Genomic DNA, 17519 nt, shown 5'->3' with positions numbered 1-17519 from the left:
TGCCTGTAGCTGCATTCAAGTGAATGAAGCGAGTACTTGTATTACACTGCACTTCCGGAATGACGTGGAATGTAATGAAGAGGAAGCAGCGCTCGCACGGAGCACCACCTCCTCTTCAAACAGCTGATCAGCAGGGGTGCTGGGTGTCAGACCCCCACCGATCTGATATTGATGAACTATTCTGAGGATAGGTCATCTACAGCCAGGTCCATAAATATTGGGACATCAACAAAATTCTAACATTTTTGGCTCTGTACACCACCACAATGGATTTGAAATGAAACGAACAAGATGTGCTTTAACTGCAGACTGTCAGCTTTAATTTGAGAGTATTTACATCCAAATCAGGTGAACGGTGTAGGAATTACAACAGTTTGCATATGTGCCTCCCACTTGTTAAGGGATCAAAAGTAATGGGGCAATTGGCTTCTCAGCTGTTCCATGGCCAGGTGTGTGTTATTCCCTCATTATCCCAATTACAATGAGCAGATAAAAGATCCAGAGTTCATTTCAAGTGTGCTATTTGCATTTGGAATCTGTTGCTGTCAACTCTCAAGATGAGATCCAAAGAGCTGTCACTATCAGTGAAGCAAGCCATCAGGCTGAAAAAAAACAAAATCAAACCCATCAGAGAAATAGCAAACATTAGGTGTGGCCAAAACAACTGTTTGGAACATTCTTAAAAAGAAGGAACGCACCGGTGAGCTCAGCAACACCAAAAGACCCGGAAGACCACGGAAAACAACTGTGGTGGATGACCGAAGAATTCTTTCCCTGGTGAAGAAAACACCCTTCACAACAGTTGGCCACATCAAGAACACTCTCCAGGAGGTAGGTGTATGTGTGTCTAAGTCAACAATCAAGAGAAGACTTCACCAGAGTAAATACAAAGGGTTCACCACAAGATGTAAACCATTGGTGAGCCTCAAAAACAGGAAGGCCAGATTAGAGTTTGCCAAACGACATCTAAAAAAGCCTTCACAGTTTTGGAACAACATCCTATGGACAGATGAGACCAAGATCAACTTGTACCAGAGTGATGAGAAGAGAAGAGTATGGAGAAGGAAAGGAACTGCTCATCATCCTAAGCATACCACCTCATCAGTGAAGCATGGTGGCGGTAGTGTCATGGTGTGAGCATGTATGGCTGCCAATGGAACTGGTTCTCTTGTATTTATTGATGATGTGACTGCTGACAAAATCAGCAGGATGAATTCTGAAGTATTTCGGGCAATATTATCTGCTCATATTCAGCCAAATGCTTCAGAACTCCTTGGACAGCACTTCACAGGGCAGATGGACAATGACCCAAAGCATACTGCAAAAGCAACCAAAGATTTTTTTTAAGGGAAAGAAGTGGAATGTTATGCAATGGTCAAGTCAATCACCTGACCTGAATCCGATTGAGCATGCATTTCACTTGGTGAAGACAAAACTGAAGGGAAGATGCCCCAAGAACAAGCAGGAACTGAAGACAATTGCAGTAGAGGCCTGACAGAGCATCACCGGGGATGAAACCCAATGTCTGGTGATGTCTATGCGTTCCAGACTTCAGGCTGTAATTGACTGCAAAGGATTTGCAACCAAGTATAAAAAAGTGAAAGTTTGATTTATGATTATTTTTCTGTCCCATTACTTTTGGTCCCTTAACAAGTGGGAGGCACATATGCAAACTGCTGTAATTCCTACCCCGTTCACCTGATTTGGATGTAAATACCCTCAAATTAAAGCTGGCAGTCTGCAGTTAAAGTACATCTTGTTAGTTTCTTTTCAAATCCATTGTGGTGGTGTATAGAGCCCAAAATGTTAGAATTGTGTCGATGTCCCAATATTTATGGACCTGACTGTATATATGGTCTGACAACCCCTTTATAGGACCAGGACAATTTTTATTTTTGCGTTCGTCTTTTCCTCACCAAAAGAGCCATCACTTTTTTAATTTCATTCAAACAGCACTATTTAATTTACCATATCTTGTATTGGGGGAAAAAATATTTGTGAAATTGAAAAAAAAATTTAATAAATAAATTTTGCCGCGTTTTTTGGGTATTTATTTTTATGGCACTGTGTACAAAAAATAAATACAACCTTACTCTATAGTTTAGTACGATTAAAGCAATACTAAATAAATATCAATTTTAGGGCACATTTATTAAGACCAGCATTTTACACGCCGGTCTTAATAAACCCCTAAGCTGGCGGTGTATCCGTCCGAGTTATGAAGAGTCATGGGCCTCTTCATAACTTCAGCAGATTCTCCCCCGCTTCTAAATGGAAGACCGCTTCCAAACTGTCTTACATTTGGACCCTTTTTCTACGCCTAAAACAGGCGCAGAAAATGGTAAATGAGACGGGCCTGCTGACCTCTCCCCTTCCCCGCTCACAATTTTAGACCTGGAGCTGGGAGATTTAGCAGACTGTGGTGCAACCAACTGTTTCACCACAATCTGCGCCTGAAATTCGCCCAATTTAGGCGAATTTCTGATTGATAAATGGTCCTTTATGTTTTACCACTTTTATAAAGAAAATATTTCTATGCATCGCCATATTCTGACAGACAACTTTTTAATATTTCCATCTACAGAACTGAGGGCTTGTTTCCCTGTGGGGCGAGCTGTATATTTCATTAGTACCATTTTGGGGTACAGCGGACTTTTTGATCACTATTTTTATATGTAAAACAGAGAAAATGTGAAAACATTTTTACAGGCAAATTAAGTCATTTCACAGCTAAGGCTTATCAGGTAGCTTACTATGGCTGCCCTGGTAGTCTTTACAAGGCTCCAGGCTGCCACAATAACCAATAGAAATCTGCAATTTCACCATAGGGGGCCCCTCTGTCTAACATCAGATGCTTCAGTCGCTATTGACTGTGGTATTTGAGGGGTTAAATGACCAGGATCGAAGTTCTCTCTGATCTCAGTCATTTCAGCCTGGTGCCACCTGTATTACACAGGTGCCACCTTCCGCGTATGGAGCAGGCTCTGTTTGTGAGCCTGCTCCATGAAAACCCTGTTCACCTATGGCAGATATTTTGCTTATTGGTTGTTAACGGGTTAAATTAAGGCAGCAATTATATTCTCTAGCTGCTATAGTCTAGCATATCAAGCAAGTTGGAGCTATTGCACAGTCCCCAAGTGTGATGGGAAGAGAATGCAGCACATATTCTATGTCCATAGTGTGTTCTTTCCAGCTCGCTTATATCTCAGCACCTCGTGTGCACGGAACAAACAGGTGAGAGAGACCTCAATGCATAAAGTGAAAAAAAGGAAGTTCCAGCACTCACATTCACGATGTGCCGTTTTTATCTTTATTTATTGCTTCAATACATCAGACAAGGACAATCCATCCACCTTACGACCATTGTTTACGCGTTTCGAACAAACCGTTCTTAATTGTAACCTTAAGAACTGTTTGTTCGAAACGCGTAAACAATAGTCATAAGCTGGGTGGATTGTCCTTGTCTGATGTATGGAAGCAATGAATAAAGATAAAAATTACATCTTGAAATTGAGTGTTGAAACTTCCTTTATTTCACTTTAAGCATATATACTAGTTAGTACATCCCTCTCCACAGCAATATACAAAGTGCTAGATGCGATTTGGGGTAAGAATGTAAGGTGGGAAGATAAATGGTATTGTATCCATGGGGGAGATCAGGGAGACCACTACTAACATGAATGGGAAAGTCATAATTTAGCAGTAGCTTATTTTATTGCAAAGAGAAAGAAGTGCTGGGGAAACTCGCAGGTACAAACCCTTAATTTTTTTACTCCACAGATGCAATGACACACCCAACAGTTGATGCGCATCAGATCTATGACATCATGGGCATGTTAGGTCTGAAGATGCCCAGATGTGGCAACCATGGAGTGTCCCATATTGAGGTATACTGCGTGATGCCATTTATACTTGTATGTCCCTTACTTTCCACCACGTCTTATGCAAGAGAAGTATTGTAGGGAACACCAAACCTGACATTTTCAGCTTATCTGCCTATAACACTTCGTACAGGTATGGTACCGCCAGGAAGCCTCTCAGTAACCTATTTTGGGCATCTCCCTCCCCTCTTTCCCAACCCCGCATATGCTGAAGTTGAGCGGCTAAGAAATACACCCACGGATTCGGGAGAGCCAATCCCCCATCAGTTTTACTCCTTTGCAGTGTCTCCAGTCTCCACCGTGCCGAGCCTCCTCCCCATATGAGCTCCCTAAACAGCTTCTCAATTGAGTGAAAACAAAAACTGAGGCAACCATATGAGGAAATTATCTATCAGATCTTAAGATTAATCCGTCCCACTACCGACAGCGGCAACCTAGACCACACATGCATTTTCTGTTTAAATCTGCCTATGAGGGGGATAAATTCAGCTTCTCATATTCTGCGAGTTTCCTAGAAACTCCCCCCCCCCAAATACTTAAATTCACTCACCACTTGCAGTCCTGTCTGAGTATAAATCACAGAGTTATCCACATCATCCACTGGGAGAAAGGACAATTTGCTTCAATTTATAACCAAGCCAGAGTAGCGCCCAAAAAATACCGATCACATCCATAACCACCGGTAGGGACTCCCTAGCCTCGGCCAGGAACAGCAAGGAGTCTTCTGCATATAATGCAATTTTCTCTTGTGACCAGTCTCGGCTAAACCCTGTAATCCAGTCATGACTCCTAATAGCCGCCAAGGGCTTGATGGCTAGAGCAAATCGTAACAGAGATAAAAAGGGCAGCCCTGCCTGGTTCCCCTGTTTAGCCGGAACCTCTCCGATAGACATCCGTTCACCTGTACCCGCGCTGTAGGCCTACCATATAACAGCCGCAACCATGCTATGAAACTATCCCCAAAACCAAACCTCACTAGTACCTTCCATAGATACTTCCACTTAACACTATCAAATGCCTTAGCGGCATCCAGGAAACAGATGACCCCATCTCCTGGGTTGTCCACCGTAATCTGCATATTAAGATATAGGCATCCGATATTAACTGCTGTGGATCTATCCGGTAAAAATCCAGACTGATCTATATGTACAATAGAGTAGATCACGTTAGAGAGGCGCATAGCCAGCACCTTAGCCAATATCTTTATGATTGTGGGCAACAATGATATAGGTCGGTATGAATCCGGGAGGAGAGGGTTTTTTCCAAGCTTAGGGAGAACAACTATAATAACCTCCTGCATGGATGCCGGAAGCGCTCCCGTCTCTGAGGCCTCCTGGTAAATCTGCAGCAACCGAGGTAGTAAAATATCTCCAAACTTATAAATTTCTACCGGCAGCCCATCAGTACCCGGTGATTTATTATTTGCCATGGAAGACACCGCCTCCTTAATTTCTAGCAGTTGTAGCAGACCATTAAGGCATGCTCTATCTGCATCTGACAGCCCAGCCAAGGATACCCCATGTAAATATAATGATATATCTTCCTTATTACAACTTAGACGTGACTGATACAGATCGGCATAAAAGGAGCCAAAGTCAGACACTATTGCCTGGCTGTCCACAATTTCCATTCCATCCACTCCCTGTAAAGCAGTGATGTATGCCAACGTGGACTGTGCCCTAGCCACAAGGGCTAGTAGGTGGCCCGCCTTCTCCCCTTCATCATAATACTTCTGTCGCTGAAAGGATTGCTTTGTGCGGGCAAGTTCCACAACATGCAAGTTATATGCATCCTGTGCCTCCTTCCAGATAGATAAAGACAGCTGATCGCCCTTTTCCACAAAGTCCGCCTCTGTCATCCTAACCCGATCCCTCAAAAATTCTCCAAACTGTTGGCTTTTAAGTTTGGTTCTACTATTTCCCTGAATGTGTTATGGACTATTGATACAAAATGGATACTTGCTTGTTGAGAACTATACTGTAGTTAAAATGGAGGCCAGGCACCCAGCCAACGCCTATAACAAGAATCTTGCTTTCTGCTTTTATTATGTGCCTCAAGACGGTTTCTGTTTATTTCAAGCAAGCAGATTCCCCCATCTGGAAAGGGGGATCGGGGAGAACTTCCTCTTTCACACAGATGTGACAGAAAATAGAGTTTATAGCCAATAGAAAAGATACAAGCCACCTTACCTCCCCCGTTTCTTCCTGTTCTATATAATCTGCTGTAACCTACAATAAAGCAGAGATCCTGTTTTGACCTTCAGCTGTGCGTCTCAGTTTGATCTCTCCGTGAATGTACATTAACTAATTTGGAGCAGTACATCAACCGAACTGGCAGTTTGACCAGATCCAAAACAAATGAGCACTCCCCTTAGACAAGCCTTCATGGCGTCCCATACCACCCTGCACACGGCTGAGCCTGCATTCAGATTAAAATACTCCTGTATGTATGAACAGTCAATTACCTGTAACCAAAAAGAATTAAAATGTCCATAGCCGTTGAGAGATGGGAACCACAGGTGAGGCGGACAGACGCAGAAGCAAAGGGGAATGGTCAAACAAAGCCCTAGCCAAGTACTTCACCTCTACCACACCAATGTGTGATAAAGCCTCGTGCAAGCTGGTATACTATAGCAAGAGAACTGACACACATTGGGATTTCGGGTACGCCACAAATCTATCAGAGCCACCTCCTCCAATAATCTGCCAAAGGCTGATACAGGACCATGGGATTCTGCCGGAACCGCCCCCCCCCCATATCTATCCCAGTAGGGGTGAATAGTATTGTTAAGGTCTCCCACCATAATAATGGGTATATCAGGGTTATCATTAATAAAATGTCAAGGCACCTCTTAACGCCACACTGCTATAAGGTGGAGGTATATATAGTGATACTAATATGATAATCCTGCGTGAAGATGGTACAGTGTATGCAAATAAAGTGGCCTTCCTGGTCAATACTGGACGACTAAACCTGGAAGGGAATTGATTTATGGACCAGGACGTTAACCCCTCGGGAATAGCTAGATAATGCAGAATGGAAAGTATGACTCATCCACGACCTATGGAATGCCGTTATTCCCTCCTTCGTAAAGTGGGTTTCTTGCAAACATACGATGGAGGGGAAATACGGGCATAGATAGTCCATCACAGGAAATTGCTTTGACGGGTCACCCAGGCCACGCACATTCCAGCTCACAATATTAAATACACTAGCCATACTTAAAGAGGACCTTTCATGGATCTGAACATTGTAAGATAACTATCTGGACATGTTGAGCGGCACCTAGGGATCTCATGGCACTTACTGTGAGCTCTGTGCTGCGATTGGACAGCGCTACAGCCAGGGAGAAGGGACGCCCAGGGAGAAACAGGGCAGACTCCTCTCTGGTGAACCGATAGTAGCAATTACCATACAGCGTGGAAGAAGGTAACGGGGCCACAGCGGGCAAACGGAGCGGCGCCCATGGATAATAGTAAGTGCAGTGAGATCCCTGTGTGCCGCTCTACATATCCAGATAGTTCTCTTATGATGTTCGGACCCATGAAAAAAAGGTCCTCTTTAAACATCAGAAATATGACCCAGCTGATAACATAACATAATAGGAGCATTGCAAATAAGAGCAATATGATGGCGGTACAGTAACAAGCATGCATGATATCACAGATATAGAACATCAATATGGCCATGATATAAAAAGTCCCCTGAAAAAAAAAAGAGCAACAAAAACCAGAAAATCGTGCCTGCATTGCATCATCTAACAGGCCGAGGCACAAGTCCTCCATGAAAACGGACATAAAAGCAACGTTTCAAACTCTCTACTTCTGCTGAGCGAGATTGTCCCCCGCCATAAAAGGATACACGTGCTCCGTGGGCAGTTCAGTAGTAGAACAGTAGATGGCTAACTTCCCAACAGGTCACTCAGTGATAACCGAGGGTACAAACTTGAAATAAACGGACGGCCATCATCTCTCCTCCTGTCGCAGCTGACGTTCATGCTGGTCAATGTGGTCGCATCTTTCAGTGCATTGAAGAAATGGACAGATCCCAGAGCAGCCACCCACAGATGTGCCGGGTACATCATAGAATAGGACACTTGCAAATAACGAAGTCGCCGCTTCATATCCAAGAACTGGCTCCGCTTCTTTTGGACTTCTGAGGAAAAGTCTTGAAAAAACACAATTGTTTGCCCATTGATAGTGATGTCAGGGCGGTTTCTGGCTGCCAGCAAAATGGCATCCCGGTCCCTGTAGGGAAGTAACTTAATCAGAAAAGGTGGTGGGGCGCTCCCGGGTGCAACGGTCTGGTGGGGACTCGTGGCGCCCGTTCCACCGTATATAGTGGGGAAACATCTTTAAACCAGTTTTCAAAGTAGGACATAGTCCCTCAACTTTTTCAGGGATCCCCAGAAGTCGTACATTGTTGCATCTAGGGCGGTTCTCTAGATCGTCAGTCTTGGCTATCAATGCTGAGATCTGCTGTTCATGGGTGAGGGATGCCTTGGTTAGAGGTGGCAGCTTACTCTTCCACCTCACTGACACGGCCCTCCACCTCTGCAATTCTTTCATTAACTTTCTGCAGGTCATGTCCAATAAAGAAGAACTCTTGCTTCAGGGACCCCATTTGCTGCTGTGGCGCTGTCAGGGCCACTCCACACTGGGTAACCGCCCTGAAGACATCCTTTAGTGTCGGCTCTGCACACTAGGGGTATATGGCCCCCTCCTCCTCTGTCAGAACTGCCTCCTCTGCCCCTGCCACACCAACCTCCATATTTTCATCTTGGGCTGCTCCTGCAGTAGCCTTCTACCTTGTCTGGATTGCCTCCTCCACCTCCAGATCCTCTTCCATACAGGGCCCCTTCAGCTCTGGCATCTTCTGTGATGCCCTAGAGCTCACTACAATCCTCGTTACCGACACACCTCCCGCTCTGCCCTGCTGCTTCTCAGTGTGGAGCGTGCCGACGCCATCTTGCGCACCACACTCAGCACCTCCCGCCGTCTTCTTACTCTTTTTAGTGGTTCCTCCGGCCATGGGGCCCCTCCAGAGGGACACTGGTCAGTAAATGCCGGGATGAGGGAGATGTGGTCAGCCGCAGGATAGCTCAGGTAAGCCCACGAAGCAGGCTTTTGTCACAGGTGGCGGGAGCTAACTCGCGCTGCTGCCGCTCACATCCCAGGCCACGCCCCCTACATATCAATATTAATTACAGAACAAAAAACTGAAGAGGGGGAAATTAACATTCCTATGATCTAATGTAAACTACAGGCAGGATCAATATCGCTTGTATACAGTCATGATCTATATCAGGGATGCTCAACCTGCGGCCCTCCAGCTGTTGTAAAACTACAACTCCCATCATTCCCTGACAGCCTACAGCTATCATCCTACAGAAGGGCATTGTGGGAGTTGTAGTTTTACAACAGCTGGAGGGCCAGAGGTTGAACATCCCTGATCTATATGAATATGCACTGCTGTACATCATGTTGCCTGTGTAGGAGTGTCAAGATACAGAAGCGCACGACACGTATTAAATTGAAATGAATATCCTAAAGGGGAAAGAACCCTCAGATAAGTAACCATGATGCAGGTTTTTGACATCATAAAGCCTAAAAAGTATTTAGCTTTGAATTAATATTTTTGAAGGGGAATGGCAGGCTTTTTGTCTGGTGACATCACGGCAGAAAAATGGATGGGGGATCTATCTGATGTCTTCTCAGAAAAAGCATTATTTTTAAAGTCCTTTTGGTTCTCCCTATGTATTGCATAGAACATGGGCACTCTATCAGGTAAATAACTGCTTTGCTGCTGCATGTGAGTAGTTCTTTTATTTCCCATTGGTAATTGTTTACAGGAAAATAAAAGACCTACTGGGAAATAAAAGAACTACTGACATGCAACAGCAAAGCAGTTATTTACCTGATAAAGTGCCCATGTTCTATGTAATACATAGGGAGAACCAAAAAAAGGACTTTAAAAATAACACATTAATAGTAATAAAAAAGGTATATGAAAACATACCTTATCTTAACATTTCAAAACGCATCACAACAGTAATCCATGTGGCTTAAGATTTATAGCACTTGAAACAGTGACTGAAAATTGGAGAGGAGGTAATTTTATTTCCCAAGTGTCCAGGTGCAAATCAAAGAAAATATATGATTTTGGGCCTCAACTCAGAATTGGAAATTTTTGTAAGACAGGGTGGGGGTGCGAGACTCATTGGCCATCTGTGTCATGTTTTATATCATCCCACTGATGGGTTCTGCGACCACACCCTCACCTCATACTTCAATGAAGGTATCCATATAGATCAGTTTTTTACTTTTTATTTTCATTTCTTTTTTGTTTATATTTCTTAATTCCGTTAATTGGAAGATTGAGATATAGGAAGTTATTTAATAATAAAAAACGCACCATGTGAAAGGTGTCAGATAAAATTTTTAAATACGATATAAAAACACTTATGCTATGAGGTTATATATAAAGCGTAGTGTGCGATATACAAAACCTGAGGGATCTATGATGTGAAGGGTAAATGTATATAAATTACTTTCTGATATTAGCCAATTTGTAAAGCGTGCCATATAAGTTATCAAATATATGGCACGTTTGTATTATCTTGCCAACCATCAAATCTCACACACTATAAGAAAGATGCCATATTAAATTTAATTTTATTGCATCAGTGACCTATTTAGTTGTAAAAACACACTGTGTGAATTATGAGTTATTTGCATGAACTTAAGGTTCACGCAGCGCAGCTGCCGTATATGTAGGTCCTCATATCACGATTGGAAGATCTGGTCCATGTTATATCTTATATGAACTGGATTAAAATGGCCCCCGTTTTGAATTTTATTTGGACTTTTATACCCCTGGGGAAGGTACACACGTGGACCAAAACGCGTCTGATGGCAGCTGTGAAGGGGCAGTGTGTATGAGAACATATCGCAGACAAGGTGAACACGAACACCATTACCAATCTAAGTCAGTGTTCCAGGAACCTCACAGCGCATGCGCTGGGAAAGACACAGCAGAGACCCGCTCTTCAAGATTAGAACGAAAGCGATGAGTATTCCGCAGGAGGTTGTGAGTGATACAGTGGACATTTGCGCTGAGAGACCGGAGCGAATGTCGGCTGATAAGCTGCAGGAGGTCGTGAGTAACACGCAACATTGTTGAATACAAATGTAAACACTAACGGCCATATATTATAATCAGCAAGTTTGGATTATTTTAACCATCTGAAAAGCCGATTGTGACTAATAGCACAATCTTAACATGAATGTGCACGAACAGCGATAAATCACACTGATGTGAATAGACCGCAATAAGAGATGAGGATGTTACCTTGTCTGTCTACATTAGATGACTGAACCATTTGAAAGTAAATGACCAAACCTTGAACCACACGCTCAAACACAAGCGAATAACCGCACTTTGATTTATTTTTTATTATTCAATTTTTATGCGTGAGCTCCGCATAATAAAAGGACCAGTTCTATTAACTTATTGTAAATATATTTTAATTGGGGATTTATGATTTATTGGTATATTGTGTGATTAAATGTTTATTTATATGTAGGCGTAAAAATACTTGCAGAATATTGTGAGCCAGCCATTTTGTAGACATTTGGTAATTTTTGGGAACTGGGGGTGGCCAGAGGGCCAAGCTCCAATAAGATGGTGAGCATCCTCAATTTATATATATTTTTAAAAAGCACTCTTCAACAGAGATAAGGGATTTCAAAGAGGGGAAGATCTTTGACTAGAACTCTAAATAAGTGTCCCCACTTGAGATTGAGACTGAACTGTCCTCATTTGAGTGTAAGACGGACAGTGAGGTGGCCACAGGAAGAGGTGGGGGAACAGGTCAAGGTCAGATAAGACAATATAGTGGGAGATATCGTGGAGGTTGGGGAAGGAATTATAGGGGAGATTTTTTAGGGAACGCCCCCCTCCCCCTGTGTCGGAATACTTTCTGAGAAACAAAAAGTGACACATCCCGACCCCAAAATGACAACAACAAGTGATGATTTACAAATTGGGCGCAAACTTAGGTTGACACTCTCAGAAATAGAAAGAAGAGTATTGAAGAATGGCTTGTCTTTTGTTCCATTACGCAGCTTTGATCTATTCACTTGGGTCAAGGACCTACATTTATTTGCACACAAGCTGAAGTGGAGGAAATTCTTTATCACCCTTGACAAACGCACGTGCCAAGAGCTGGGCATAGAGGAGCAAGATCTCCCGGATGTCCAGCGGTTGGCAGATCTATTTGCTGAAAGCCATCAAGATCCTGGTGATGGCCCATTTACGAACCTTCGATTCACCTCAAAAAAGTATCCACCAATTAATGTGGAATAGACTTCCTCGGGATGTGGTCACAAGCAGGAAGAGTGGACAGTTTCAAAAAGGGTTTAGACGAATTCTTAAAAGTAAAAAACATTAATGCTTATGAAAATGTTTAGAAATCTGAGTCTCACTTCCTTCTGGGATTCGCGTCCCCACCTATTCCTTGGTTCAACTTGATGGACATCTGTCTTTTTTCAACCGTATTAACTATGTAATGATAATACACCTATTGATACATTTGTAACAGTTGTCACAGAACAATTATGTGCATTAGAAGTGACAAATAGGGAAGGAGGTGAAGGCCGTAGCAATATGAGTAAGGCCTCTTTCACACGGGCGTGTGTGCCCCGTTGCCATATTGCGGACCGCATTTGCGGATCCGCAATACACGGGTGCCATTCCGTGGGCATTCCGCATCACGGATGCGGACCTATTAACTTCAATGGGTCCGCAAATCCGGAGATGCGGAATGGAACCCTACGGAAGCACTACGGAGTGCTTCCGTGGGGTTTCGTCCCATACTTCCGTTCCGCAAAAAGATAGAACATGTCCTATATTTTTGCGGCATGGCTGGATCGCGGACCCATTCAAGTGAATGGGTCCGCGATCCGCTGCCCCACGGACTGTGCTCGTGCATTGCGGCCCGCAGCACGACCACGGGGCGCACACACCTGTGTGAAAGAGGCCTAAAGAGGAACATCAAGCCCTTAAAGTTGGAGCTTGACAGAAATTGTGATCAAATCCTGAGACAAAGGGGGAAATGTTGTCATCTTGGGTTTTTAGCAGTATGAAAAGATGTGCCTGAGAATTCTAATGGATAGGCAGACATACCAAAAACTTCCATGTGAGCCGACATCCGTATATAAAAAAAAATTGAATTATATCTTGGTTAAGGCACAGGCAGACAAACTGATATATCCTGAACATCCGATATTAGCCACATTTTATAGTCTGCCAAAATTGCACAAGGTGTCTACACCTTTGAAAGGGGGACCGATTGTGTCTGGGATAGGGGGCCTCACATCAAACATCAGTATGTATGCTGATACAATTCTAAGACCTTTTGTAGACGGGCTCCCATTGTACGCAAGAGACGCAATGGATGTTCTAAAACGACTGGATGGAAATCAATGTGAGGAGAGTACTTGGCTGGCTAGCCTAGATGTGGAAGCTTTATATAGCTCCATCCCACATGATAAGGGACGTCAGGCTATATAAAATTTTACCTCCAACAAAGGGGTGAACATTGCCAGCGCCACAATAGCTTCCTCCAGGACTTAATTGAATTCATCCTGACATGAAACATCTTTGTGTTTGCAGGCCAGATCTTCCATCAGCTCAGGGGTGTGCCCCCGTGCCCCTATGCCAATTTATTCCTGGGCTGCTGGGAGAGTGAGTTTGTGTTTTCTGACATGATGGAACAGTTCACATCATCGGTAACACTGTGAATTAGGTTTATCGATGATGTGTTCATTTTATAGAAAGGACTAAAGGCTGAATGAGTCTGGGAGATTAATAACTAATTTATTCAGGAAACCAACTGCAACAAATAATCTCCTGAAATGGAAAAATACCCATCCGCTTGCACTTAGGAGAGTTATTCCTAAGGGCAATACTTAAGAGCCCGGAGAAACTGTTCCGAGTTGGTGGACTTCAGGGTGGCAGCTCGTGATCTACAGACTCAGTTCCAGAACCGTGGCTACCCACAAGAGACTATAAAAAGTGCATATCAACATGCACTAAGCAGTAATCGTGATCGTGAACAACTGCCAAGTCCAAGAATGAGGGAAAAAGATGAACACATGCAGGATCATTGGTACCTATGATAGATCCCATTGAGAAATCAGAGAGATTATCTCAACATACTGGGGGATTCTAAAATCTGATCCGGATATAGGGCCTCTTCTGACGGAGAATCCATCGATCACCTACAGGCGTAACCGCAATCTAAGGGACTATCTGGTTCACATTTGTTATCAGGCCCCCAAACCAGAAAAATCATGGTTGAGAAACAACCTTAGAGGTTTGTTCCTGTGTGGCACATGCTCCTTCTGTAAATACATCAAGGGCAAATATTTTAGCAGTACGACCACAGAGACAACATATGGGCTGAGATTCTTTGTAAACTGCAAAACTGTAGGTGTGGTCTACTTACTGACCTGTGCATGCGGCAGGCTGTGTATTGGCAAAACAAAACGAGAATTCAGGAAAATAATTGGGGAACATCTCTCTGATATTAGGAATGAGGTGGACACACCAGTAGCACGACATGTGAATAATTGCCAGTATGGGATAAGAGAGACAGTGAAGTTCCAGGGGAATGAACATGTGGCATGACCAGCATGAGGATGGGACGTTGATACAATTTTATTACGAAAAGAGGCTCAATGGATTTTAAGAATGCAAACTGTAAAGCCATAGGGCCTCAATGATGCCATCTCATACACATGTTTTATTTAAAAGCAATGTGCACCCCGTATCTCTGACTGCCTCCGAACATATGTTTGTAACAAATAGTGTGTATTTCCTTTTAGGCTTTATGATGTCAAAAGCCTGCATCATGGTTACTCATCTGAGTGATATCCTCCTTAGGATATTCATTTCAATTTAATACGTTTTGTGAGCTTCTGTATCTTGACACTCCTACACAGGCATTATGATCTACAGCAGTGCATATTCATATACACTGTGATGGTATACAAGCGATATTGATCCTGCCTGTAGTTTACATTAGATCATAGGAATGTTCATTTCCCCCTCTTGTGTTTTTTCTGTTCTGTAATAAATTAATATAGTTATGTAAATTGATGATATACTGGGAGACTCTCTAGTTTAGGACCTATATCTGCATCCTTTAACTGCAGCGTGTTTTCCAGATTGACAAGTACAGCCGCCAATTGGTTCCTTCCTACACACTTACTTCACACTCCCTGGCACCGCTACATAGCACTAGTGGTGGGCGTGACGCGGTGGGTGGAGATGACGCGCACACCCCAATCGCTATTGGCTGCCACCGAGACCAGGCCTGCTGAGGGGTGGGTTAAACCTATTTCAAGCCGGTACAGCCGTCACAGCGCCGATATACTGCCAGTCCGCACGCCACTATATGCGATTTTTAAATGTAAATATCTGTCGATACTCTGTTAAAACACCTGCTCCTGATGACGTGCGAGGTTACTATTGCACAGAAACGCGTTGAGCGAGAGATATACTAGTCCCTTAGATTCAGAAACGGTCTATTAGTAATAGTGTAGATGAGAGTGCACTAGGTGATTCCTTTAGACCATACAAACTAAAGGTCCTGGTCAAGACCAGCTGGTCCCTCTAGCAGTTTCTTAAATAGGTGGTTTAGTGTAGCAACACTACTTACCGGCTCCACACTGGAACGGTTATTGTAATGTATATGCTACAGCAACATTGTGACTACTATATTCTAATACATGCATGGGTACATGGCTGCTATTACGGCTGATGTAGTGTAACCCATTTTTCTATAGTGTATATGAGGGATACTCGAGCTATGTACTATCTCCCCATTGTTTGGGGTTATACCCTGCCTGAACACTAAGTTACAAATGAGAGGTCGTGACTCTAATTTTAATTGCAACATATAATAAAGATTTATTATTTTCTTTTTAGCGTCCTAGTCAGGCAAGTTTTCTGCAGATGGGTTACTGCCTAATTAGTTAAATATGGAGGCTGAGAGACTGCACAAGGAGTGGGATGGGCGAGGGTCTAAACTGCCAAGGACAGAGACTACCTGTATCAGACGCAGGAGGGCAGAATTCTCAGGGGCAGACCTGCATACCAGGCACCAGAGCTCAATAAGCCTCCACCTGCCAACCAGGCAGACCCAGACACACCACAGCACTCAGAAGCTGAAGAAATGAATAGAGTAGGAGATGGGCTCTGCCTCCTTTTCTTCTGCAAGTAGGGCAGACAACAGTGATGTTAGTCTGCACTGTTCTCAGTCACCATAGTGGAGAAATGTGGAGATCGTATCAGTCTTTCCCAACCTAAAATACGGTATAAATTAATAACCAGAAGGCATATTTTTGCATTCTAGGGACTGTAAGCTTAAAACTGCAGCAGCTAGCGCCTAATAACAAGGATGAGAAATCCCAATTTACCGTATTTTTCGCCGTATAAGACGCACCGGCGTATAAGACGCACCTAGGTTTTTGGGGAGGAAAATAAGAAAAAAAATATTTTTAACCAAAAGGTGTGCTGTGGGTTTGGTGGGTTTGGAACTAGGTGGTCTGTGGATGGCACTATTACTGGGGATCTGTGGATGACGGACACTGTTATGGGGGGGATCTGTGGATGACGGACACTGTTATGGGGGGATCTGTAGATGACGGACACTGTTATGGGGGGATCTGTGGATGACTGACACTGTTATGGGGGGATCTGTGGATGACGGACACTTATGGGGGGATCTGTGGATGACGGACACTGTTATGGGGGGAATCTGTGGATGACGGACACTGTTATGGGGGGATCTGTGGATGACAGACACTGTTATGGGGGGATCTGTGGCTTTCACTGTTACAGGGGGATCTGTGGCTGGCACTGTTACAGGGGGATCTGTGGCTGGCACTGTTATACATGTGTCATCCACAGACCCTCCCAGCCCATAACTGTGCCATCCACAGATCCCCCGCCGCTCCTGTATACTAATATAATATGTCTTATTCAATTAATAGTTATTAAATATGCCTCTTTATTCCTAAAAGTACCTTAAATCCGAAGCGCTTCAGTACAATGCCGGCAGGCCGGGCAGCCGGCGCGGCGCGTCACTCACTGACGTCACTTGCCTGCGCCGCCTGCTTCATTCATAAAGTAGGCGGCGCAGGCACGTGACATCAGGGAGTTACGCTGCCGCCCGCCCGGCCTGCATTGTACGGATGAGCTTAGGATTTAAGGTACTATTAGGCATAAAGGGGCATATTTAATAACCATTCATTGAATATGACATATTTTATTAGTACACCGGAGCGGCGGGGCGGGCCTTTAGTACAGTGACTGCACCGCCCCGCCGCTATTGCCGGCCCCAGCTCCTCCTCCCAGTCCCTCCCCGAGTCCCCACTCGCTTTACATCGCTGCCAGCGATGTAAAACTGACTGCATTCGTCGTATAAGACGCAGGGGCATTTCTCCCCCATTTTGGGGGAAGAAAAAGTGCGTCTTATACGGCGAAAAATACGGTACATATTCTGCTTTTTGCGTTGTTCAGGTTCAGATGTGTGTTCAGGACAGATGCTTTTCAAAAAATGAATACCCT

General features: G+C 43.9%; 1 protein-coding gene across 1 annotated transcript in view; it reads right to left on the bottom strand.

Annotated features, from left to right (window-relative positions):
* Positions 1-17519, bottom strand: part of MOV10L1 (Mov10 like RISC complex RNA helicase 1) — a 165024-nt gene that overhangs the window by 133451 nt on the left and 14054 nt on the right. The window lies entirely within an intron of this gene.

The sequence above is a fragment of the Bufo gargarizans genome, chromosome 2 (genome assembly GCF_014858855.1).
Source record: "Bufo gargarizans isolate SCDJY-AF-19 chromosome 2, ASM1485885v1, whole genome shotgun sequence".
NCBI lineage: Eukaryota > Metazoa > Chordata > Amphibia > Anura > Bufonidae > Bufo > Bufo gargarizans.
This window is presented reverse-complemented; position numbering and strand designations above follow the sequence as displayed.